Below are 24,510 nucleotides of genomic sequence, written 5' to 3'. Positions count from 1 at the left end.
AGCGGTACGTTTCCCAGACAGCTATCAAGGAAATATTTCCACTACAAACTCAATCTTTTGCGGAAAATGCCAAAGGGGGCGACTTGAAGTGGAATGGACAAGCACGGATAAGGGACACTCATGGCAGAACCAGTCATGGTCATGTATGAATAGCTCGGACCAAGGAAATCCAAACAAATGTGTGTGGTTAAGATGTAACCTCACCGGAGATGCAGAGGGGACTACCTTCATATCCATCAGGGAATCACAATGCGGTAATGGTTCCTTATGGGGAATGTTCGTGTGTAAGTCAGAGATCCCAACCACCACAATAGCCCCAACCACAATGACCTCAGAACCCCCAGGATGTCCACATATGACACAGGGGGCAAGAGGATTAGGAATAAAAAGAACTAAAGACAATATCCACTTTGGGGTACGCCAAAGGGTAATTACGGTATTGTTAAACCTAATGCATATAACGATCCCACTTTTTTGCGGTAAGAAAACTATAAGCTGATATAAAATCCTAACCTGAAGAGTCCTTGAGGGACCCCAATCCAAGATTATGAATTTCAGCATAAAAAAGCTGAACAAAAAAGGGAAAGGCGGGAGGAGAAAGAGGGGACTATTAGAAATGTTGGGCGCGGGATACATGGTGGGCATTACGACGGTTAATACAATAGATCTTCAAACAATAGAAGAGCAGGTTATCCTCACACAGACCTTAAAAGGACTGCTGGAAAGGGGAGATGATAACGAGAAAATGCAGGCCCGGCTAGGGGATGGGGCAGAACGGGAACTGCTACAGGTTGCCGATACATTGCGGGCCCATGCAAAAATGATAAATTTTGTAAACCAGGCTGGATAAACTATGAGTAAAAGAATGGCAGCCGAGATAGCTTGTGCGGGATATGGGGCTTGGATGCTCAATACGGTGGAACATAACTTAGAACAACTCCAGAATGGGAATGGATAACCAATGATGTATTTGCTGAATGGACATTGGGCAAGATGACACCCAAGCCTGTGAGGTCCGGAGGAATAGATATGCCTGGGTGCCTAAGAACAGGTGTGTAACCGGACCTCAGAATATAATAGGGTTTGTTATCAATACCACAATCCAGCGTGACAAAGGGAAACACTTTGCACCAAGTAAGCAATGTTGGAGAAATAAGGAATCAGACCCGTGTGCTGTATCACATTTGCACCAGTACGTAATTAACAAGGGAAGCAAAACCAAAGGTGTCTATATTAAAGATTGTTGTCAGAATAATCAAGTTGTTTTATGCCGAGAGCACCCAGACCTCAATAACAACGACTGTGGATCTGGCTGAACGGAAGAATGTATGTCGACTGTCACAACACTGAAACTGGACTCTGAAACGACAGCAGCCTCACAAGGAAAGGGAGAATGGTGTGTGAGCACCACGGCGGTCAACATGACGGTGGGGGGAGTTACCCACTGCCCGATCACGATCACAGACTTCTGTTTTGTGCCACAAGTCGACGTCGACATTTAGAGATATATTATATATCCGGAATTGAAAGGAAAGTCCGTCAATGGGATGGCAGTGGACACTATCAAAGCAGGGTATAAAGGTTTTGAGGAACCACAAGGACGACATATACCCAAACTTAGTGAAGAACAAACTAAGTTGGAATAGGACATCCATGAACAACGGCAAAAGTACATCATCCTGATGAAGATGATGGACAAATTCCAGAAGGACACTAAAGAAATGTTGGCAAACCAATCCTGGTATACAAGTATTTGGAACTTTGGACTAAACGTGCAGGAACACCCCTGGATAAGAATCGTATCGCATGTATTGGTGATTGTGCAATGTCTGATTTTAATGGTATTGTTGATTGAATTATGTTGGAAATGTAAACGACAGGCGATGAAAGCCGTAGCTCAGGCCACCATAAAAGCCTTTGAAGAAACCAACCTTTAGTATCTCAGTAAAAATCTGTAAAATGCGTAAATGGTGTGTAAAGGGAAAGAGATACGAGAAACCATCCGGATGTAAGGACTTGGCCACGCAGACGGACGGATTAAGCTGACAATAGCATTACCCCTGAAATAATGAGGGGCCGGCAGATTGGCCTATCTTGCGGTATATAGCCAAGGGGCAAAGGGGGGGAGATTGTAAGGGCAAGATTGATTAGCAAAGATGTTATCTGGCTATTGTGAAGGCCCTGAGCTGGCTAAACAAGAGGAATGCTTAAAACCACACGTACAGATAAAACACAATCGAGCCACGAGATGACCACTCGTTGACCTCGGGCTCAAGGGAGCAGTAAAAAAATCAAACGGGAACTAATACAACCATGTAACAATATAAGGTGAGTGACACCTGGAAGAAGGGAACAAATGATTATTCGATCATCCGTTTGTACACCCAATCACATCACTGTTAATGTCCATCTACGAGGACACTTGTGCCAAAACCTATATAATGAAGGTGTAATTTGAACAGCTCGGTGGAGATCCTCTCTCAGAAGCTGAGAAGTGAGAAGCTCCCACTGCATGTTTTGGAATAATAGATCGTTGACACTTATCCAAGGTATCTGTCTGTGGAATCCGGGCTTGTTGCGAGGAGAAGGGCGATTCTCCCCATCAAAGAGACCGAGTGTAATGTATCTAAGTGTTCTGATGATACAAAACTAGGTGGGAGGAGAACACAAGAGTCTGCAAAGAGATATAGATAGATTATGTGAGTGGGCAGTAAAGTGGCAGATGGAGTATAATGTAGGGAAATCTGAGGTTATTCACTTTGGTAGGAAGAACAGAAAAACAGGATATCTTTTAAATGGTGAGAAACTTTTAAATGTTGGTGTTCAGAGAGATGTGGGTGTCCTTGTGCAAGAAACACAGAAAGCAAGCATTCAGGTACAGCAAGCAATAAGGCAGGCAAATGGCGTGTTGTCCTTTATTGCAAGGGTGCTGAAGTATAAAAGTAAGGTTGTCTTGCTACAATTGCACAATGCCTTAAATTAGACCACACCTGCACTACTGTGCACAGTTTTGGTCTCCTTATCTAAGGAATAATATACTTGCCTTGGAGACAGTGTCACAAAGTTTCACAGATTGATTCCTGGGATGAGGGGGCTGTTTTATGATGAGAGATTTTGTAGAATCGGCCTATACACTCTGGAGTTTAGAAGAATGAGAGATGATCTCGTTGAAACATAAGATTCTGAAGAGGATTGACAGGGTAGTTGCTTAGAGGTTGATTCCCCTGGCTGCAAGTCTAAGACCAGGGGGCACAGTTTCAGGATCAGGGGCAGACCATGAAAGACAGATGAGGAGGAATTTCTTCACTCAGAGGTGTGAATCTTTAAAATTATCTGCCCCAGAGGGCTGCGAATGCTGAGTCTCTGAGAATATTCAAGGCTGAGAGATAGATTTTTCGACTCTCGTGGCATCAAGGGATATGGAGATCAGATGGGAAAGTGAGTTTGAATCCGTAATCAGCCATGAGCAGGCTCCAAGAGCCGGATGGACTATTCCTTCTCCTATTTCTTATGTTGTCATCCAGGGGACTCTAGATTTATTAGGCGCACACGTTTTTTTCAAGGGAATATACTTGCTCTGAACCTTCACAATCTCCGCCTTGAATGCCTGTCACTTCTGTGACACTGATTTACCTTCAAGTAGCTGCTTCCAGTCCACTGGCTAAATCATATCTTAGCTTTGTAAAAATAGCTTTTCCGCAGTGGAGTACTTTTTATCCCAGGTCTATCTTTGTCCTTTTCCATAACTACCCTAAATCTAACTGAATTGTGATCTGGGAGACGGAAGAGGGATCTGGGGATCTTGTACATGAAATCCAAAAGTTTCGTATGCAGGTACAGAAAGTAACCGGAAGTCAACTGAAATGTTGGACTTTATTCCAAGTAGATGGAGTATAAAAGTAGAGAAGTCCTGCTACAACTGTACTGGGTATTGGCAAGACCACACCTGGAGTACTGAGTACAGTTTTGGTCTCCTTATTTATGGAGGGGGCTGGACAGCGCAGATGCCGAGAGGATATTTCTACTCATGGGGGCATCTAGAACTAGGGGGAATAGTTTTAGAATAAGGGGTCGCCCATTTAATCAGAAATGAGGAGGAATTTCTTATCTGATGGTCGTGACTCTTTGGAATTCTCGACTCCAGGGAGCTGTGGAGGCTGGGTCATTGAATATATTTAAGGTGGAGATGGACAGATTTTTGAATAAAGGTGTCAAGGATTATGAGGAGCAGGTGGGGATGTAGTGTTGAGGCCAGGATCAGATCAGATCTGATTGAATGGAGCAGCAGGCTCGAGGGGCCAAATTGCCGACTCCTGCTCCTTTTTCTTATCTTCTTGTGATCACCAGCACCGAAAATGCTCTTTCCCTTTCCAACCTGCCCAAGCTTCATCCTGCCTAATTCCACTTTCCAGCTCTTGGTCCATAGCCCTGTAGGTTTTGGCACTACAAGTGCACATCCAAGTAATGTTTTTGAGGTGGTGAGGGTTTCAGCTCTGCCACCGTTTCAGGCAGTGAGTTCCAGATCCCCACCATCCTTTGGGTGAAGAAATTTCAACCCAAATCGCCTCTAACCCTCCTACCAGTTACTTTGAATCGATGCCCCCTAGTTGTTGACCCCTCTGCGAAGGGAAATCGGTCCCTCCTATCCACTCCATCTCGGCAACTCATAATTTTATAAACCTCATTCAGCTCAAACTCCTCTGTTCCAAAGAAAAGTAGCCCATCTTATTAAGAGTGTTGGTGGGTTTGTGGAGGTTACAGAGATAGGGAGGGCCGAGTCGGTGGAGAGATTTGAACAAGACAATGAGTATTTGAAAGGCCGATGGCATCAGCTACCTCACCCGGCACAGAATGTGACTCACTACCACCAGGAAGGATGTTACTTTAAACTCCAACAATTGCATAATGAGCAGAAATCGATCTCTGTAACTTTCACTAACAGCAACATGGAAAGAGGGAATTGAATGATCGTTAAACACATAATCCATTTGGCACTTAAATGTCTGAAACTCACAATAGAAACTCCAGGGAAAGACAATTCTGACACATTTTAAACTGTTTAGTTGACAAAAGAAATCTGGATTTGAATTTTAAAAGAGAAATTGTTTAACAGGGGTTCAAACTGACACACCGGACATCCCGACTCAGGATCCAACCATCGAGCACCACGATTGGTTTCAGAACATGCTGTTCCCCGAGCTCACCAGACTCTGAGCTTTCTTCCTGTTGGTTCCCAGGGCAATCAATCACCACTGGCCAACATTACGCTGCCAGATTAAGTTGAGGGGCTCAGAGGAAGAAATAAAATTGAGCCGTGAATCTGAATTGGGAAATAAAATTAGAGAAGCATGATTAAATTAATGAAGTGAGGCCATATATACTAAAGTGTACAAAACTAAAGGGGGTGCATGAACAGTGAGACGTGCAGGTATACGTCCACAAATCGCTGAAGGTGGCAGTACAGGTTGAGAAAGTGATTAAAAAAGCTTACGGAATCCTGAGCCTCACAGATGTTTTGAGTACAAAAGCAGCAAAGAATGTTATGATGAACGTTTAAAAAACACTAGTTTGGCCTTAACTGGAGTATTGTGTCTAATTCTGGGCACCGCACTTTAGGATGCGAAGGTCTTAGAGAGGGTGCAGTAAAGATTTACAAGAATGATTCACGAGATGAGGGACTTCAGTTTCTTGGATAGACTGGGGTTGTTCTCTTTGGAGCAGATAAGATTGAGAGGAGATTTGATAGCGATGTTCAAAATCATGAGGTGTCTGGACAGAGTAGGCATAAGAATATAAGCATTAGGAACTGGAGTAGGCCATCTAGCCTCTCGAGTCTGCTCCGCCATTCAACAAGATCATGGCTGATCTGGCCGTGGACTCAGCTCCACTTACCCGCCTGCTCCCCGTAACCCTTAATTCCCTTATTGGTTAAAAAATGGGGAGAGAGAGAGAGCGAGAGAGAGAAACTGTTCCCATTGGCGAAAACGTCAAGAACCAGAGAACACAGATTTAAGGCGATTGGCGAGGGGGGAAAGGGCGAGGGAAAGGGAGGGGGACTCGCTGGGAGCCGGCACGGGTTCGATGGGCCGAATGGCCTTCCGTGCTATAACCATTCTCTGATTCTTTGTGAGCTGAACCATTCTGTTCCCTGACTCAATCTGAAGCTTCCTGATTGAAAGCTGCCCTGCGCCTTCACTGCTCCACGGAGAACCACCCCAGCTGCTGCAGCTTGACTCATGTCACTGCTCACCATCCTGTACCTGATGGCCTCACTGCACCAAGATGGCCGGCGCGCATGTCACTGCTCACCATCCTGTCCCTGATGGCTTCCCTGCACCAAGATGGCCGCCGCACATGTCATTGATCACCGTCCTGTGCCTGATGGTCTCCCTGCACTAAGATGGCCGCCGCGCATGCTCCCTGCCCTGCAGCGAGACAACAAAGAGAACTGTGACGTAGAGCAAGCCCCGCCCCTCTCGCTCCCTGCTCCCCACGGGTGGGCGGCCCCGCACAGCGCACAGTTTGCGGCCGAACTCCGCACAAACCGCCATCTCTCTCCACCCGCCCCCCGCCATTAACCGAGGCCCGGCCCCGCCCGAAGCTCCCCTGCAGCCGCCGCCCTCCTGCCGACGATGCGGCGGCCCAAAACTCACGGCCCGCCCCGGCGGTGTCAGTGAGTCCACAGGGAACCTGGGCGCACCCCGGTCCGCCCCCGCGGTGTCAGTGAGTCCACAGGGAACCTGGGCCCCCCGGCCCGCCCCTGCGGTGTCAGTGAGTCCACAGGGAACCTGGGCCCCGCGGTCCGCCCCCGCGGTGTCAGTGAATCCACAGGGAACCTGGGCCCGCTCGGTCCGCCCCCGCGGTGTCCGTGAGTCCACAGGAAACCTGGGTCCGCCCCCGCTGTGTCAGTGAGTCCACAGGGAACCTGGGTCAGCCCCCGCGGTGTCAGTGAGTCCACAGGGAAACTGGACCCGCCGGGCCGCCCCCGCGGTGCCAGTGAGTCCACAGGGAACCTGGGCCCACCGGGCCGCCCCCACGGTGTCAGTGAGTCCAGAGGGAACCTGGGCCCCCCGCGGTGTCAGTGAGTCCACAGGGAACCTGGGCCCCCCGGCCCGCCCCCGCGGTGTCAGTAAGTCCACAGGGAATCTGGGCCCCCCGGCCCGCCCCCGCGGTGTCAGTGAGTCCACAGGGAACCTGGGCCCCCCGGCCCGCCCCCGCGGTGTCAGTGAGTCCACAGGGAACCTGGGCCCCACGGCCCGCACCCGCGGTGGCAGCGAGTCCACAGGGAACCTGGGCCCCACGGTCCGCACCCGCGATGTCAGCGAGTCCACAGGGAACCTGGGCCCCCGGCCCGCCCCCGCGGTGTCAGCGAGTCAACATTGAACCTGGGCCCCCTGGCCCGCCCCCGCGGTGTCAGTGAGTCCACAGGTAACCTAGGCCCCCCGGGCCCGCCCCCGCGGTGTCAGTGAGTCCACAGGGAACCTGGGCTCCCCGGTCCGCACCCGCGGTGTCAGTGAGTCCACAGGAAACCTGCGGGCCCCCGAGGTGTCAGTGAGTCCACAGTGAACCTGGGCCCCCCGGCACGCCCCCGCGGTGTCAGTGAGTCCACAGAGAACCTGGGCTCGCCGGTCCGCCCCCGCGGTGTCAGTGAGTCCAAAGGGAACCTGGGCCCCCCGGTCCGCCCCCGCGGTGTCAGTGAGTCCACAGGGAACCTGGGGGCCCCCGCGGTGTGAGTGAGTCCACAGGGAACCTGGGCCCCCGGGCCGCCCCCGCGGTGTCAGTGAGTCCACAGGGAACTGGGCCCGCAACCGCGGTGTCAGTGAGTCCACAGGAAACCTGGACCCCCCGCGGTGTCAGTGAGTCCACAGGGAACCTGGGCCCCCCGGCCCGCCCCCGCGGTGTCAGTGAGTCGACAGGGTACCTGGGCCGCCCGGCCCGCCCCCGCGGTGTCAGTGAGTCCACAGGGAACCTGGGCCCCCCGGCCCGCCCCCGCGCTGTCAGTGAGTCCACAGGGAACCTGGGACCGCCCCCGCGGTGTCAGTGAGTCCACAGGGAACCTGGGCTCGCCGGCCCGTCCCCGCGGTGTTAGTGAGTCCACAGGGAAGCTGGGCCCCCTGGGCCCGCCACCGCGGTTTCAGTGAGTCCACAGGGAACCTGGGCGTACCCCGGGCCGCCCCCGCGATGTCAGTGAGTCCACAGGGAACCTGGGCCCCCCGCTCTGCCCCCGCGGTGTCAGTGAGTCCACAGGGAACCTAGGGGCCCCCGCGGTGTCAGTAAGTCCACAGGGAACCTGGGCCCCCCGGCCCGCCCCCGCCATGTCAGTGAGTCCACAGGAAAGCTGGGCGCACCCCGGGCCGCTCGGTCCGCCCGCCCGCCGCCAATCTCCATAATGGCTGGCCCCGCGCCTGCGCAGAAATCCCCGCCTCACCCGCTGCGGCTCTGCCAACATCCGGGGCCGCGAGCGCAGCGCGCCACCAACCGCCAACCGTCACTCGACCCGCAGCCAATGGCGAGGCCGCGCGGGGCAGCAGCCCCATCCCCCTCCCAGCGCGCGCTGCTCGCCGCGAATCAACGACGGGGGCGGGGCTACGGCAGCAAACCATCGCCGAACAATCCAGGGCGCGCTCCATAAAGGGCAGGCTGTGTCTATTTAAAGGGGCAGTTTCACTGGGCCTCTGTCATCATCATCACCGTCACCATGGTGGGCCGTCCCTGGGGATGGAGGAAGACTTGATCCAGTGTAACGGTGAGTGAGCAGCCCAGGGGAATGAGAGTGTATGTCAGATGGGACAGGTTGACCACTCGCTCTTTCCGCTGCCTGAGCTTGGTTTCTGCTCATTCTCGGCGATGCTCAGCGCCCTCCCGGATACACTGCCTCCACTATGGATGGTCTGCGACCAGGGACTCCCAGGTATCGTGGGGAGGTTACACTTTATCAGGGAGGCTTTGAGGTTGTCCCTGCAATGTTCCCTCTGCCCCCCTGGGGCTCGCTGGCCAATTCGGAGCTCCGAGTACAGCACTTGCTTTGGGAGTCTGGTGTGGGGCATGTGGACAATGTGGCATGCCCAGCGGAGCTGGTCGAGTGTGCTCAGTGCGTTGATGCTCGGGATGTTGGTCTGATCGAGAACACTGACGTTGGTGTGTCTGTCCTCCCAGGGGATGTGTAGGATCTTGCGGAGACTGTGTTGGTGGTATTTCTGCAGCGATTTGGGGTGTCTCTGAGCCGGATTAAATTTGCAGTGTCTCTGTCCATGTTTAAAGGGAGAGGGGTGAAATTTTGCTCCTTTGAGTCTCCTGTCAGTGCCCCCGGCTGGCGATAACGGGCTGTAAATGAGTTTGTGACCAGACGCGGTGAGAACAGCATCTCCTACTAAACCTGTCGGGAGTTTTGAGGTGGCGGTAACACGTTGTGCCTCGCTTTGCTGCGCTCCGTCATGCTGATGTTATCGCCGTGTACAGCGCCCCGGCTCAAACATTGGCTCTCGCCCCCTGGTTCTGACCCAACAGCCTCAGCAGTCACCGATCAGTCGGATGTCGGCTTGTGGAGCGCTATTTACAAGTGCCAACATCCAGTTTAATTTTAATCGCCCATTAATGCTTCATTCTTAGTTTCACACAGTCTCTGTTGCTTTTTAAAGGGAAAGAGTCTCTGTGCCCATTCAAAGGGAATTTCTTTGGATTCTCGTATTACTTCACACAGGTATGCCCTAATTTGTGATTTTGTAAACACAACAGGCAGTGAGGTCAGCATCAGTGACACCCAACCTCAATGCTCACATCAGCATCCATCTCATGCTGTATCTGCCCTGGGATTGTTTGATGGGACAGTGCAGAGGGAGCTTTACTCTCTATCTAACCTGGGCTATACCTGTTGTGGGAGTGTTTGATTGAAAAGTGATGAGGGAGCTTTACTCGTATCTTTAACTTTCTTGAGAATGTTTGATGGGGCAGTGTAGAGGGAACTTTACTCTATTTAATCCGTGCTGTATTTGCCCTGTGAGTGTTTGATGGGACAGTGCAGAAGGAGCTTTACACTGTATCTAACCCCCTGTACTTCCCCTGGGAGTGTTTGATGGGACAGTGTAGAGGGAGCTTTACTCTGTATCTAACCCCATGCTGTACCTGCCCTGGGAGTGTTTGATGGGACAGTGTAGAGGGAGCTTTACTCTGTAACTAACACCCTGTATCTGTCCTGGGAGTGTTTGATGGGCAGTGTAGAGGGAGCTTTACTCTCTATCTAACCCCGTGCTGTACCTGCCCTGTTAGTGTTTGTTGGACAGTGTAGAGGGAGCTTTACTCTGTATCTACACCCCCCCGTACCTGCCATGGGAGTTTTTGTTGGAACAGTGCAGAGGGAAGTTTACTCTCTTTTGAATCCCCGGGGAAGGGCCAGGGCCCAGATTGTGGAACATAAACAAGGGGGAAAGAGAAGGAGAGAAGGGCAGATAAATCAAAGAGACAGGTCTGAGGAACACTAAGCCTCAGCTTTAGAGCTTGTAGACTTCAGGAAGGGCAGACTGAGTTTAGTAGTTTTAGGATCCAGGTTGAGAAACAGGAGCAGATGGGGAGACTTTTGTGGATTCCAGCACAGTGAGGATGTCGGGGAGAGAGATTGTGTAGGCCGTGTATTTAGGGGTGTAGCAGGGACAAGGGAGAATAGGTCAGAGGAGCAATTACTGCAGCAATGTCCATAAATAGTGAGAGAGAGAAGGTGTGGTTTAGAGTGGACCATGGACAAGCTGTTAAACTGTCTGTTTGCTGCCACCAGCTTTCCTCCTGTAGCCCAGTGACACAAACAGCCCATTAAAGTCCACCAATGTCCTTTGGTCTGGTGAGAAATCCTTCTGTGAAACATCGGTTGTTGTTAAAGCTTCTCATTCTGAAACCCTCACAGTGAGAAATGAGCTTCAGAACTGCCGACACCATCAGCTTTAAGGAGATAATCCCCTTTGAAGATTGGATTGCCCATTGAGTTTGACTAAATTGATGTTAAAACAACAATGCTGCTTTGCCCTGTGACAATAACAGATTATCATAATATTTCCAATAGGTTAAAATCCAATATTACAGGGACTCACTTTCCTGGATGGTTGGACTGGATCCTGTGATATAAGAATCATTTATTTCCTGTCAGACTTGGACATATTGCAGATCCATCTTTTAAAAAGTTGTGGGAACTCAGTTTTGAAATGGATTCCACACAGTTTGTAACAAGTACCCAATCAGCTCGTCTCATTGTCGAGACATCAATGACTCGACACACTGAGTGTCTGTGAAACAAACCTGATTTATTTGACATTGATGCAGATTAAACTCCAGCACAGTTATAGGGATTACTAACAGCAGCTTTACCAAACCCCAACTGCCCGAATGAACATGGTTCAAGCCTGGATATGATTAACAGTAACAGCAGAATACAACCCCTGAAACACTTGTGAACTCACTGATGTGTCAGCACGTTGAAAAATTAGTGAATCCATTTGCACAGTCAGGGCAGGTGAACGGTCTCTCGCCAGTGTGAATTCAGTGGTGTGTCAGCAGATCCTTCGTGTTTGGAAGCTCTTCCCACAGTCAGAACATTTGAAAGGTATTTTATCAGTGTGAACAAGCTGGTGTGTCCTGAGGTTGGATGACTGAGCGAATCTCATCCCACACACCGAGCAGGAGACGGCTTTTCCCCAGTGTGAACTCACTTGTGGGTCAGCAGGTTAGATGAACGAGTGAATCCCTTCACACATACGGAGCAGGTGAATGACCTTTCCCTGGTGTGAACTCGCTGTTGTTTCAGTAGGTTGGGCGAGTGTGCAAATATCTTTGCAGAGTTAGAGCACCTGAACGATCACTCGCCAGTGTGAACTCGCTGGTGTGCCAGGGTGTGATTGTATTGAGAAAATCCCTTCCCACACTGAGCAGGTGAACAGCTTCACCCGAGTATAAATTTGCTGGAGTTTCGCAGGTACGATGAATTTTTGGAAGTCTTCAGACAGTAAGAGCAACTGAACAGCCTCTCTCGAGTGTGACTGCGTCGATGAATTTCCAGCTGGGACGTGCAATTTAATCTCTTCCTCCAGTCCCCATATTTCCACGGTTTCTCCATGGTGCGGGTGTCTTTGTGTCTCTTCAGGTTGGACACTCGGTTGAAGCCTGGTCCACACACATTACACGTGTACGGTTTCTCCCCGCTGTCAATGGTGCGATGTTTTTTCAGGCTGTCTAACTGATTTAAGCTCTTTCCACAGCCAGTACACTGGGACACTCTCGCTCATGTTTGTGTGATTGAGTGAGAAAGCGTCTCGGTGCTTTTCCAGTCACACTGATGTTTGAAATCTTTTCCCACAAACACAACAAACGTTTCACCTTCCACATTCAAAGGCCGATGATATTGGGGCCCTGGTGAATGGAGTGACACTGTCAGACCTTAATGTGATGTTGGGTTTGAATGTGCAGTCTGTAAATGCTACCCTTCTCACAGCCTGTAACAGGAGTTTACAAAAGCCATCAAAAGTCCAGGATAGAAACTCATAACATTGGCCTGGAAATCCCGGCCTCCCCGGATCCGTACGGAGTGTGCAAGGATCGGGAAGGCATCACAAAAGCCGGTTTCCAGCACACAATGAGCTTGACAGATCCAACGCATAACGGGAGCGAGCACATTTGCATGGGCAAGATTCCGGGATTTACCCATATCTTGCCCAGAAAATGTCCTCAAACCTCTTGCACCAGATAAAAACAGGAGCGTAGCCTACTTTTACAGATGTAAGTGTTTTAAAACACACTTAAAACATAGAAAATAACATTAAAAAAAAACTTTATTTTTTTAGAAACTCTGCCCACTGGATTATTTTAAACCATAATTTAAAAAACCTTTTTAAAAACTCGCAAATGTTTTTTTTCTCTAAGATATTTATTACATTTAATTTCAATTACGGTGTGTTTCTAATTTTTTATTTGGTGTTATAATGTTCATTGTTTTTCTCAATTAACAGCAATGAGAACTCGTCTGCAGGGAGATCCCGTTACTGTTAATTGAGAATCCTTTACCTGATTGGTTGAGCAGTCACACGTCACTGCATCTCCTGCGTGGGAATCTGGAGTAGGGGAGCGCGCTTTGCAGTGCGGGAAGAGAAGGTCGCCCCACCGGAATCTCACACTCCTCCGGGAACAGGGACTGACATGGAAATGTTTCTGGCCGGAGACATCTGCTCGCGGTTCTTGTTCGGGGCCTGAGGCCCACAGCGGGTGTGTGAAGCGGATGATGCGGAGTGTTTTCTCTCGGGTGCGGCCTGGGCCACCACTCGGGCTGTTTGACGCCCGCGTTCCCCCCGTCGGGGTTTATTAACCCGCTCCCTCCCACCCGCCCATCTCTCACCCACCACGCATGCTCAGCTCACACTGCCCGACAGATTGACGTGCCTCCCGACCAATAGGAAGAGCGAAGAGCGAAGTGCAGGGCTGGAGGAGCGTCCAGGCGGTTGGTCCTTTAACCAATCAGAGTGTGCGAGGGGCGGGGTTGGCTCAGCGGGCGGGGCTTGCGGCCCCCAGTGGGCAGGGCCGAGTCTGCATCTCCCTCACTGTTTGCGCAGGCAGTGGAGGCGGACTTCGGTCCGACAGGCAGTTCAGGGAGACAGGAGGAAATTGTGGCCGCACGGCAGGACTTGGTGCCACGGGTGGGCTGGGAAGCTCTGTCAACACCCGGTGTCGGTCTCAGGCCCCGAATTAGAGCCGACAGTCCCAGGTGAGCGGGGTCACTGGCCGCCATCTTGCACAGGGCGGGGTCAGGGTGCATGCGTGGCCATCTTGGTTCAGGAACAGAGAGTGGGTGAGGTTTCAGGGTCTCTGTTCACAACTCGGTCCCAGTGCCCGGGAGATGGAGCATCCTGTGCAACAGGTTTTTCATCATCTTAGAATCAGAGACTGGTTATAGCACGGAAGGAGACCATTTGACCCATAGAGCCCATGCAGGCTATCTGCAAAAGATTCAGCTAATCCCACTCCCCCTCCCTTTCCCCATAGCCCTGCAGATTTATCTCTCTCTGGTACTTATCTAATTCCCTTTCGAAAGCCGTGATTGAGTCTGCCTCCATCATCCTTTCAGGCAGTGCATTCCAGATCCTAACCACTAGCTATGTAAAAAATATTTTTCTAATGTTGCCTTTGGTTCTTTTGTTAATCAACTTAAATAATGTCCTCTAGTTCTCGACCCTACTGCCAATGGGCACAGTTTCTTTCTATTCTGTCCAGACCCCTCATGATTTTGAACACCTCTGTCAAATCTCCTCGCAATATTCTCTGTTCTGGGGAGAACAACCCCAGCTTCTCCAGACTATCCACATAGTCTCTCATCCCTGGAATCATTCTCGTAAATCTTTTCTACACCCTCGCCAAAGCCTTCACATACTTACTAAAATAGGGTGCTCAGAATTGGACACAATACGCCAATTGAGACCAAACCAATATTTAATGCAGGTTGATCATAATATCCACACTTCTGTACTCTATACATCTATTCATGAAGCCAAGGGTCCCGTAATCTTTGTAACCACTTGCTTAACCTGCGCTGCCAACTTCAGCGATTGGTGCACACATACTCCTGGGTCTCTGTTCACTCACCCCTTTAAAATTGTACCATTTAGTTTATATTGCCTCTCTTCTTCTGAACAAAATGTATCATTTTTAACTCTTCCACGTTAAATTTAATCTGCCACATGTCTGTCCATTCCACCAGCCTGTATGTCTTTCTGAAGTCGATCACTATCCTCCTCAGTGTTCACTATCCTTCCAAGTTTTGTTTAATCTGCAAATTTGGAAATTGTGCCCTGGACACCCAAGTCTAAGTAATTAATATAGATCAAGAAAAGCAGTAGCCCCAGTAACGACCCCTGGGGAACACCACTTCCTCCAGTCTGAAAAACAAACGTTCACCACTAATCTGTTTGTGTCACTTAGCCACTTTCATATCCATGCTGCCACTGTCCCCGTTATTCCTTGGGAATCGATTTTGCTGGTATTGGTAACACGCCCGGGATCACTAAAAACTAAGCCCAGTCTGTTAATCACTTTCAGCTACTGGACTTAGCCTGTGTCCCACAGCATCTCTTCCAACCTCAATATGTGAATCGAGCAACACGCCTGTAAACCTGGTTTAAGTTTATATCCTCTCAGCAAATTGATTTTAAGAAAAAACTGTAGGCCGATGAAACACTGTTAAGGTGCCAGTGTGCTGCTGGTTTGCTTGGCATTTTGCCTGTAATGGACTCCGTATTTTGGTCTCCATATTTAAGGAAGGGTATACTTGCATTGGAGGCTGTTCAGAGAAAGTTGATTCCAGAGATGACGGGGTTGATTTATGAAGATACGTTGAGTAGGTTGGGCGTATACACATTGGAGCTCAGAAGAATGAGAGGTGATCTTATCGAAACTTATAAAATAATGAGGGGGCTCGACAAGGTGGATGCAGGAAGGATATTTCAACTCAGGGGAAACTAAAACTTGGGGACATATCTTAGAATAAGTGGCCACCCATGTGAAACGGAGATGAGGAATTTCTTCTCTGCGGGTTGTAAATCTATGGAATTCTCTGCCTGAGAGAGGTGTGGAGGCTGGATCTTTGAATATAATTAAGGCAGAGATAGACATATTTTTGAGTGATAACGGAGTAAAGGGTTATGGGGAGCGGGCAGGGAATTGGTGTGAATGTCGGTGGAAGAATCATGAAAGGGTTAATAAAATGGTTCTACGAATCAATAAGAAAATAAGAAAAGACATAATTGGTTTCCTGTGAGAAAGTAGTGGACAAAGTCATCATTGATGAACAAGGGTTTATGGCCATGACTTGATAAGGAATACATTTGCTTCGTGTGATTAAGCTGGGCTATTACGCTCGTAAAAGCATAAAGTGTTCCAAAGATAACAGGCTGTCAATTCATGAAGCCCGAGTAACACACTGTGATTGATGCAGCAGGACATACCTCCATCGTTTTGTAAGAATAAAAGAGATGCGTCTGTGAGGATAGGCAGACATTTTGTCTGCCTGCCCCGGAATCTGTAGACTCTGTGCTGGCAGTTTGGTAAATGGTCCGAAGCTGCTTCAATAAAGATGTAAAGATTGAAGGTATCTGAATTGATTATTGTCAAATGCAGCTGACCACCCGAACTAGGACTTAACATTGGAACTGTGTCCATGATCAGATCGGCGATGATCTTCTTAAATGGCAGAGCAGGCTCGAGGGTCCAAATATCCTTCTCCTATTTCATATGTTCGAACTGAACATTTCTCCCAGTGTAACGTTTGTTGTATTGAAATGTGTGTCTTTTAATAAGCTTCTGGTCCTTGCTCATACCTTTTCTACACAATTGCAGCAGGCATGTGTAAAGAGATGGTCTTTGTATGGAGATGTGAAACAAGGAAACACTACCTGTGTGTGACAGTGATACAGCCTTGTGTCACAGGCAGAACAATGCACCGATATCCTTGTGGTTATGGTTTGAGCAGGGTCAGTTCACCAATGTTCAAGCTAAGAGGTGGTAGGAATTGGGAGCTGCACCAGTAAATAAAATCTAAATGTAAATTCTGATGTGGTTTATCTTCATTTATTCCTATTTTAATAGCTTTTTCTGAATGTGGTCCACGCCAAGTGCCAGGATAACGGATCAGGCCCACCATAGAAAATGCGTTTGACAGCCCGAAGGGAGACAATGTCAACCGGATTCCCCCCATCCACCAACCTAACTATTTCTTCACTAACTCAAGCTAGTTTGTAAGATGTGACCTTATTTTGAGGAAGCCATGTTCAGTAGCTGTAATGGCCCCTTCATTTTCCCCATGAAAACAGCACCTCTCAGGATCTGTTCGAGCATCTTCCTGGTGATCGAGGTCACGTTGATGGGCCTTTATTCCCTGGCTCAGATTTGTCCCCAATTTGGAAAATGTGAACTACATGTGCCGCCTTCTAATCTCAGGGAACAAGCCATGACGCTACTGAGCTGTTGGCGATATGGGCAAGAGGCTGACAGAGCGCCCATCCCATCTCTTTAATCACCCTTGGGTGGTATCATTTGGAATGTGCAGGTGTCAGGATTAAACCTCATGGCAACGTTGCTGTCAGTGAAGAGACATGAGAAAGATTAAAGTGCTGCTTGCCCCTCTCAGTGTGGCCCTGAAGGACTGTGTCCAGGCTGAAGTTCTGTTCCCCCTGTAAGATCCTCCCCCAAGATTGTCCTTTCTCAGCTCCAGTCAGGTTGTGCTCAACACTCAGGTGGCAAAGACAAAATTCCATAGCAATGTGTTGAAAGCAAAACTAATTTGTATGTCTAGATAGAGTTATTAACACCAGCGTTACAGGAGTTGAAACCCCAACTATCAGAATGAACACGATTCAGTCCGGAATGTGATTAACTGCAGCAATAATAGTAGAATCCAATCACTGCAGTTACTTGTGAACTCGCTGGTGTCTCAGCAGGTACTGTTTGCTTTTAAAACTCTTCTCACAGTCAGAACATTTATAAGGTCTCTCCCCAGTTTGAACTCGCTGGTGTGTCCGCAGGTGGGATGACCGAGTGAATTCCTTCCCACACTCAGAACAGGTGAATGACCTCTCCAAGGTGTGAACTCGCTGGTGTGTCAGGAGGTGCTGTTTGCTTTTAAAACTCTTCTCACAGTCAGAACATTTAAAAGGTATCTCCCCAGTGTGAACTCGCTGATGTGTCAGCAGGTAGGATAATGCAGTGAATCCCTTCCCACACCCAGAGCAGATGAACGGCCTCTCCCCAGTGTGAACTCGCTGGTGTGTGCGCAGGTGGGATGAACGAGTGAATCCCTTCCCACATTTGGAGCAGATGAATGGCCTTGCCCCAGTGTGAACTCGCTGGTGTGCCAGCAGGTCAGATGACTGAGTGAATCCATTCCTACACTCGGAGCAGGTGAACGGCCTCTCCCCAGTATGAACACGCTGGTGAGTTAGAAGGTTGGATGACTGAGTGAATCCCTTTCCACACTCAGAGCAGGTGAATGGCCGCTCCACAGTGTGAACACGCTGGTGTGTCAACAGGTGGGATGGCTGAGTGAATCCCTTCCCACACTCAGAAAAGGTGAACGGCCTCTCCCCAGTGTGAACTCGCTGATGTATCCGCAGGTCGGATGATGTCGTGAATCCCTTCGCACAGTCGGAGCAGATGAAAGGCTTCAGCCCAGTGTGAACTCGCTGGTGTATCAGCAGGTGGGATAACCGAGTGAATCCCTTCCCACAGTCGGAGCAGGTGAACGGCCTCTCCCCGGTGTGAATTCGATGATGCGTTTCCAGCTGGGACAGGTAGTTGAATCTTTTCCCACAGTCCCCACATTTAACTGGTTTCTCCCCAATGTGACTGCGCTTGTGTCTCTTCAGGTTGGATGATTCGCTGAAGCCTTGTCCACACACAGATGATATGCACCGTTTCTCCCCACTGTGAATGGTGTCTTTTGATTCCATGATCAAAAGCTGATGATATTCCAGTTCGAATGGATCGATTTACTGTCAGATCTTGAGGTGATGTTTGGTTTGAACTTCCAGTCTAGAAATCCTCCCCTTTTAACACCCTGTGAAGTGAATTTCAAACAGGAAATAGGGAGTATGAGAGAGAACCCACAAAAACACAAAGGCAGGTTGTGAAATTGAGCTTAATAAATCTGGTCATTTGTGGGGCCGGCACGAGAAAAAAGTGACCATGAAAGCTGCCGGATTGTCGTAAAAACACATCTGGGTCACTGCTGTACTTCAGGGAATGGAACCCACCTCCCTCGACAGGACCACATGGTAAATTGTTGGTCCCACTGGGCCCATAATTACCGGGGGTGAAACAAACCAGCTTCTCCACCCTCTCCATCCAGCTCAAAATGATGCAACAAACAGACCTGCACAGGAGGCCAGGGAGTGACTTCCACATCCAGCGCCCACCCTGATACAGAGCGGCTGGGAGTTGCTGGGCCTGCTATATAAACGCAAGTTGTTGTTTTCCTGGTGTGGGGGAAGTGCTGCCCCCGGGGTTTGCTGGTGCCGGGAGTGGAACCTGACTCGGGGCCCCGAGAGCCGCGTTGCCCAAGAGCAGCATGCCGTGCTGCCCGGGGCCCCGAGAGCCGCGTTGCCTGAGAGCCGCACGGTGTTGTGCCCGGGGCCCTGAGAGCAGCGTTGCCCGGGAATGCACGCCGTGCTGCCCGGGGCCCGAGAGCCGCGTTGCCCAAGAGCCGCACGCACTGCTGCCCGTGGCCCCAAGAACTGCGTTGCCCGAGAGCCGCACGCCGTGCTGCCCGGGGCCCCGAGAGCTGCGTTGCCCTGGGAACGCAAGCCGTGCTGCCCGGGGCGCCGAGAGTTGCGTTGCCCGAGAGCCGCACGCCGTGCTGCCCGGGGCCCCGAGAGCTGCGTTGCCCGAGAGCCGCACACCGTGCTGCCCGTGGCCCCGAGAGCTGCGTTGCCCGGGGAACGCACGCCGTGCAGCCCGTGGCCCCGTGAGCAGCGTTGCCCGGGGAACGCACGCCGTGCTGCCCGTGTCCCTGAGAGCTGCGTTGCCCGGGGATCGCACGCCCTGCTGCCCGGGACCCCGAGAGCTGCATTTCCCGGGGACCGCACGCAGTGCTGCCCGGGGCCCCGAGAGACGCGTTGCCTGAGAGCCGCACGCCTTGCTGCCCGGGGCTCCGAGAGACGCGTTGCCTGAGAGCCGCACGCCGTGCTGCCCAGGGACCTGAGAGCTGCTTTGCCCGAGAGCCGCTCGCCGTGCTGCCCGTGGTCCTGAGAGCTGCGTTGCCCGGGGAACGCACGCCGTGCTGCCCGGGGCCCCGAGAGCCGCGTTGCCCGAGAGCCGCACGCCGTGCTCCCCGTGGCCCTGAGAGCTGCGTTGCCCGGGGAACGCACGCCGTGCTGACCGGGGCCCCGAGAGCCGCGTTGCCCGAGAGCCGCACGCCGTGCTGCCCGTGGCCCCGAGAGCTGCGTTGCCCGGGGAACGCACGCCGTGCAGCCCGTGGCCCCGTGAGCAGCGTTGCCCGGGGATCGCACGCCGTGCTGCCCGGGGCCCGAGAGCCGCATTGCCCGGGGAACGCACGCCGTGCAGCCCGTGGCCCCGTGAGCAGCGTTGCCCGGGGAACGCACGCCATGCTGCCCGTGGCCCTGAGAGCTGCGTTGCCCGGGGTACGTACGCCGTGCTGCCCGGGGCCCCGAGAGCCGCGTTGCCCAGGGGCCACACGCCGTGTTGCTCGGCCGGGCGGGCTTGATCGGCAGCTCTGACTCAGGGACTGAGAACCACACTCAGTGAAAAAGGAGGCAGACAAAAAGCAGGAAACTACAGACCAGTCAGCCTAACATATGTGGTTGGGAAAATGTGGGGGTCCACTATTAAAGAAGCAGTCGCAGGGCATTTGGAAAAGCATAATTTGGTCAGGCAGAGTCAGCATGGATTTATGAAGAGGAAGTCATGTTTGACAAATTTGCTGGAATCTTTTGAGGATGTAACGAAACGGTGGATAAAGTGGATGTGGTGTATTTTGACTTCCAGAAGGCATTTGACAAGGTGCCACATAAAAGGTTACTGCACAAGATAAAAGTTCACGGGGTTGAGGGTAATATATTAGCATGGATTGAGGATTGGCTAACTGACAGAAAACAGAGAGTTGGGATAAATGTGTCATTCACTGTTTGGGAATCATTAATTAGTGTCAAATGCCGACTGGAATTCCAAATGCACCACATCCACTTTATCCACCCTGTTCGTTACATCCTCAAAGAATTCCAGCAAATTTGTCAAATATGATTTCCTCTTCATAAATCCATGCTGTCTCTGCCGCAGGGATCGTGCCTGGGACCCCAACTATTTACAATCTATGTCAACGATTTTGAAGAAGGGACAGATTGTAACCTCGCCAAGTTTGCTGACGTTACAAAGATGGGAGGAAAAGCAATGTGTGAGGAGGGCACAGAATCTGCAAGAGGACATAGAATGGCTAAGTGAGTGGGCAAATTTTTGCAGATGGAGTATAATGTTGGAAAGTGAGAGGTCATGCACTTTGGCACGAAAAATCAATGAGCAAGTTGTTACTTAAATGGAGAAATATGGCAAAGTGCTGCATTACAGCGGGACCTGGCGGTACTTATGCTTGAAACACAAAAGGTTAGTATGCAGGTACAGCAAGTGATCAGGAAGGCCAATGGAGTCTTGGCCTTTATTGCAAAGGGGATAAAAGCAAGGAAGTTTTGCTACAGTTACACAGGTTATTGGTGAGGCCACACCTGGAATACTGCATGCAGTTTTGGTTTCCATATTTACAAAAGGATATACTTGCTTTGGAAGCAGTTCGGAGAAGGTTCACTAGGTTGATTCCGGAGATGAGGGGGTTGACTGATGAGAAAAGGTTGAGGAGGTTGAGTCTCTACACATTGGAATTCAGAAGAAAGAGAGGTGATTTATCAAACCGTGTAAGATTATAATGGGGTTTGACAAGATGGATGGAGAGAGGATGTTTCCACTGATAGAGGAGACTAGAACTAGGGGGCATAGTCTTACATTCAGGTATCGCCCATTTAAAACGGAGATGAGGAGGAATTTCTTCTCTCACAGGGTTGTAAATCTGTGGAATTCGCTTCCTCCGAGAGCTGAGGAACCTGGGACATTGAATAAATTTAAGACACAGATCGACAGTTTCTGAACCGATAAGTGAATAAGGGGTAATGGGGAGTGGGCCCTAGACCATGATCGGATCAGCCATGATCGTATTAAATGTAGATGTCTCTGCAAGATCCTGCAACTCCCCTGGGAGGACAGGCATACCAACATCAGTGTCCTCGTCCAGGCTAACATCCTGATAGAGAATTCAAACAGGCTGCATTTAGACAGGTTGAGAAAACACAGACTCCCATGTCTACATGTGACTGAACACATTGCATTAAGTCGTAAATCAACTTGACATTTCAGGACCTTTGACATTGAGCAAATTCGGGGTTAAAAATATATCAATTGAGGCAATAAGGTCAAAGGAGGCGAGTTCTTTTCTGTAAATTGAACCAGGTATAAGTACACCCATTTTGGCCATGTGATCTCAGAAGGACAAAGGCCTGGCTTAAAGCCAGAAGCTTGTTGCTGCTGCCAAAATAAAGTTACAGTAAAATACAATCGGAATACGTATTTGATTGGAAATTAAGAGATCTAACAATGTTGGCGTCACCAAAAGGATCGCTGAAGGAAGAAACTGAATTTTGGACATCTGACCTACATACTGAAGTAATGACTCCTTTTTATAAAAGTCCTCGGTCAAAAGTCTAAATTCGCCTCTCCTTCTACGCGATTCCGAAAGGCTCCGGTTTGCGAACACTCCGGTTGGTAGTCGGCTCGAGGTCCCATAGATGTCTAACTTGGGTGGTGTGTTAGTTAATTAATCACCGACCCACTGATCGGCTGGAAAGCCTGCGACTAGAGACCCCAGTAAAGAAATCAGTATTATGGCAGCAGGAGATAAGAGCAAAGAATTGCCTACAACTTTTAAAGGTGGGCAGGCACCATCTGAGGTTTCGAGAGATGAAATCCTCCAACAGTTGAAAGAATACATAGAGCAACAATTCGACTTATCTAAAATCTGTATTAAGATCGACAAAAAGTACGGAACCTCCAAAGGACAATGGTCCTTGGACGAGATTAAAAGGGTCTGGGGAAAAACGACCCATATGAAAAATAAAGAACGAACTAGATGGTTCCTAGCCATTATGGGAAAGATCCGAAAGCGGAATGAAATTATAATGCGTTCCCAACTGACCAGTACAAAGGACCAATTGCAAGCTGTTTGTGCACAGCTCCGACAGAAAAACTTGAAATTGAAGCAGAAGTTAAAGATCTTAAAGGTGAAATTAAAGAATGGAAAAAATCATTAGGTCAAGGAGACAGTAATAGGAAAAGGAAAATATATCGGTCAAATCCCAGGGTACCCATGTTTGGATAAATTAAAAGCGCTAACCCGAAGACACGACCGAGGAATAGATACGGATTCTGAATCCTCGGACGATACAGGGTCAGAGGATGAAGAATTAGGTGTATGCTTTACCCCATTAAAAAAAAGACGAGTTGTAGTCAAATCGGAAGAGACTGCGGATGAGGGTGGAACCAAAAAAACGAGGAAAAGGGTGTATGCAGAATATTTAGTTCATGATCCGGCTGACCCAGCGAAAATTGATAATGGTCCAAGGAATTGCCCAAACCAAAGAAAGGGCGAGTAAAAACGTGGGACCAATTGGGCCGCATAAGAAATATATATGAACTTCATCCCTGGGACTGAGTGCAAATTTTTACCATAATGGTGCCAAAAACAGAGAGAAGAAAATTGCACGACAAGGTAGAAGAAGCTTTGGGGCAGGATGAACAAGAATTAAACGCAGGATAGGAGGCGATCAAACTGGCTGCAAGCCTTCAGTCCAGCTAAGACAGACTGGGGAAAAAATGCAGCCTGCCAACAGAAAGGAACAGAGGAGGTCCGGGAGTATGACGAGCGGTTTAGATGCACGTGGCTAGAACATTCGGGTATGAATAATACGGATGAGGAAATGTATGAACAAGTCTTTGGACCCCTGAAATCAGCTTTCTTGACAGGTCTAAATCCAGAACTGTCCAGAATGCTTGAGGTAGTTTTCGCGGACTGGGAATGGAGAGAAACTACCTTTGCAGCATTGGTGGATCGATGTAACCAATTACATCGGGATATGGGAGCTAAAGTCCGAACTGTACAGGCTATCGGATGGAAATCCCAGGATTTCGATAAACAGTTATTAGGATAATTACCTGGAAAATGTCATTATTTTGGGAAAGAAGGTCACTGGGCCAAGACTTGCAAAGCAAAACAGAAAGGTCGTGGCCGGGGAAGAGGACACAGGCAGGGATACAATTCAACCAACAAATTAGGCTTGTCAGAAGATAACAACCTCATGGAAGCAATTAAGCGACTGACAATACAACAACAGAAGGAGTTACTTAGGATAGCAAAAAACTATTAGAGCCCACCCTGATCCACTTCCTCACACTAATACAACAAAGGGGAGATGGGCTATATATAACTGTGAGGATGGGCGATAAGGATGTCTACTGTCTTTTAGACACAGGGGTGGAATTAACATGCTTACCCGTACAATATGGAGGCTTTTTGTCGTTGGATGGTAGGGCACGTACAGCCTCTGGAGTTGGGGGCCATAAAATGGAAATTCAAAGGACAACACGGGTACCTATAGGGCTGGGTCCACATGAACTAATGACGCCGGTCTGGATAGGCCCAGTAGATCAACCCCTTTTGGGAATGGACGTTCAATCCAAGTAGATTCATCATTGCATTTCGAGGATGGTCGGGTGACGTGGTCAATTAGAACTTTGAAGAAAGAAGATTTGAAGGAACACCTGATATGGACTAAAGATAAGAACGATTGTGGTCTACTCCAGATGGAGCCTACGTCATTTACCGGGATCCAAGCCTCCATGCACTAAATAGTATCCCATCAGTCCAACCGCGGGAATCTT

At 49.7% G+C, this 24,510-nt stretch overlaps 1 pseudogene; it reads right to left on the bottom strand.

The window, feature by feature from the left end:
* The window catches only part of LOC139251826 (zinc finger protein 271-like), a 315,853-nt pseudogene extending 297,386 nt beyond the window's left edge, over window positions 1-18,467 (bottom strand).
* Between the last annotated feature and the right edge of the window lie 6,043 nt (window positions 18,468-24,510).

This window comes from Pristiophorus japonicus, unplaced genomic scaffold (assembly GCF_044704955.1).
Source record: "Pristiophorus japonicus isolate sPriJap1 unplaced genomic scaffold, sPriJap1.hap1 HAP1_SCAFFOLD_45, whole genome shotgun sequence".
NCBI lineage: Eukaryota > Metazoa > Chordata > Chondrichthyes > Pristiophoridae > Pristiophorus > Pristiophorus japonicus.
Note: the sequence above shows the minus strand (reverse complement) of the source record. Positions and strands in the feature narration are given on the sequence as shown.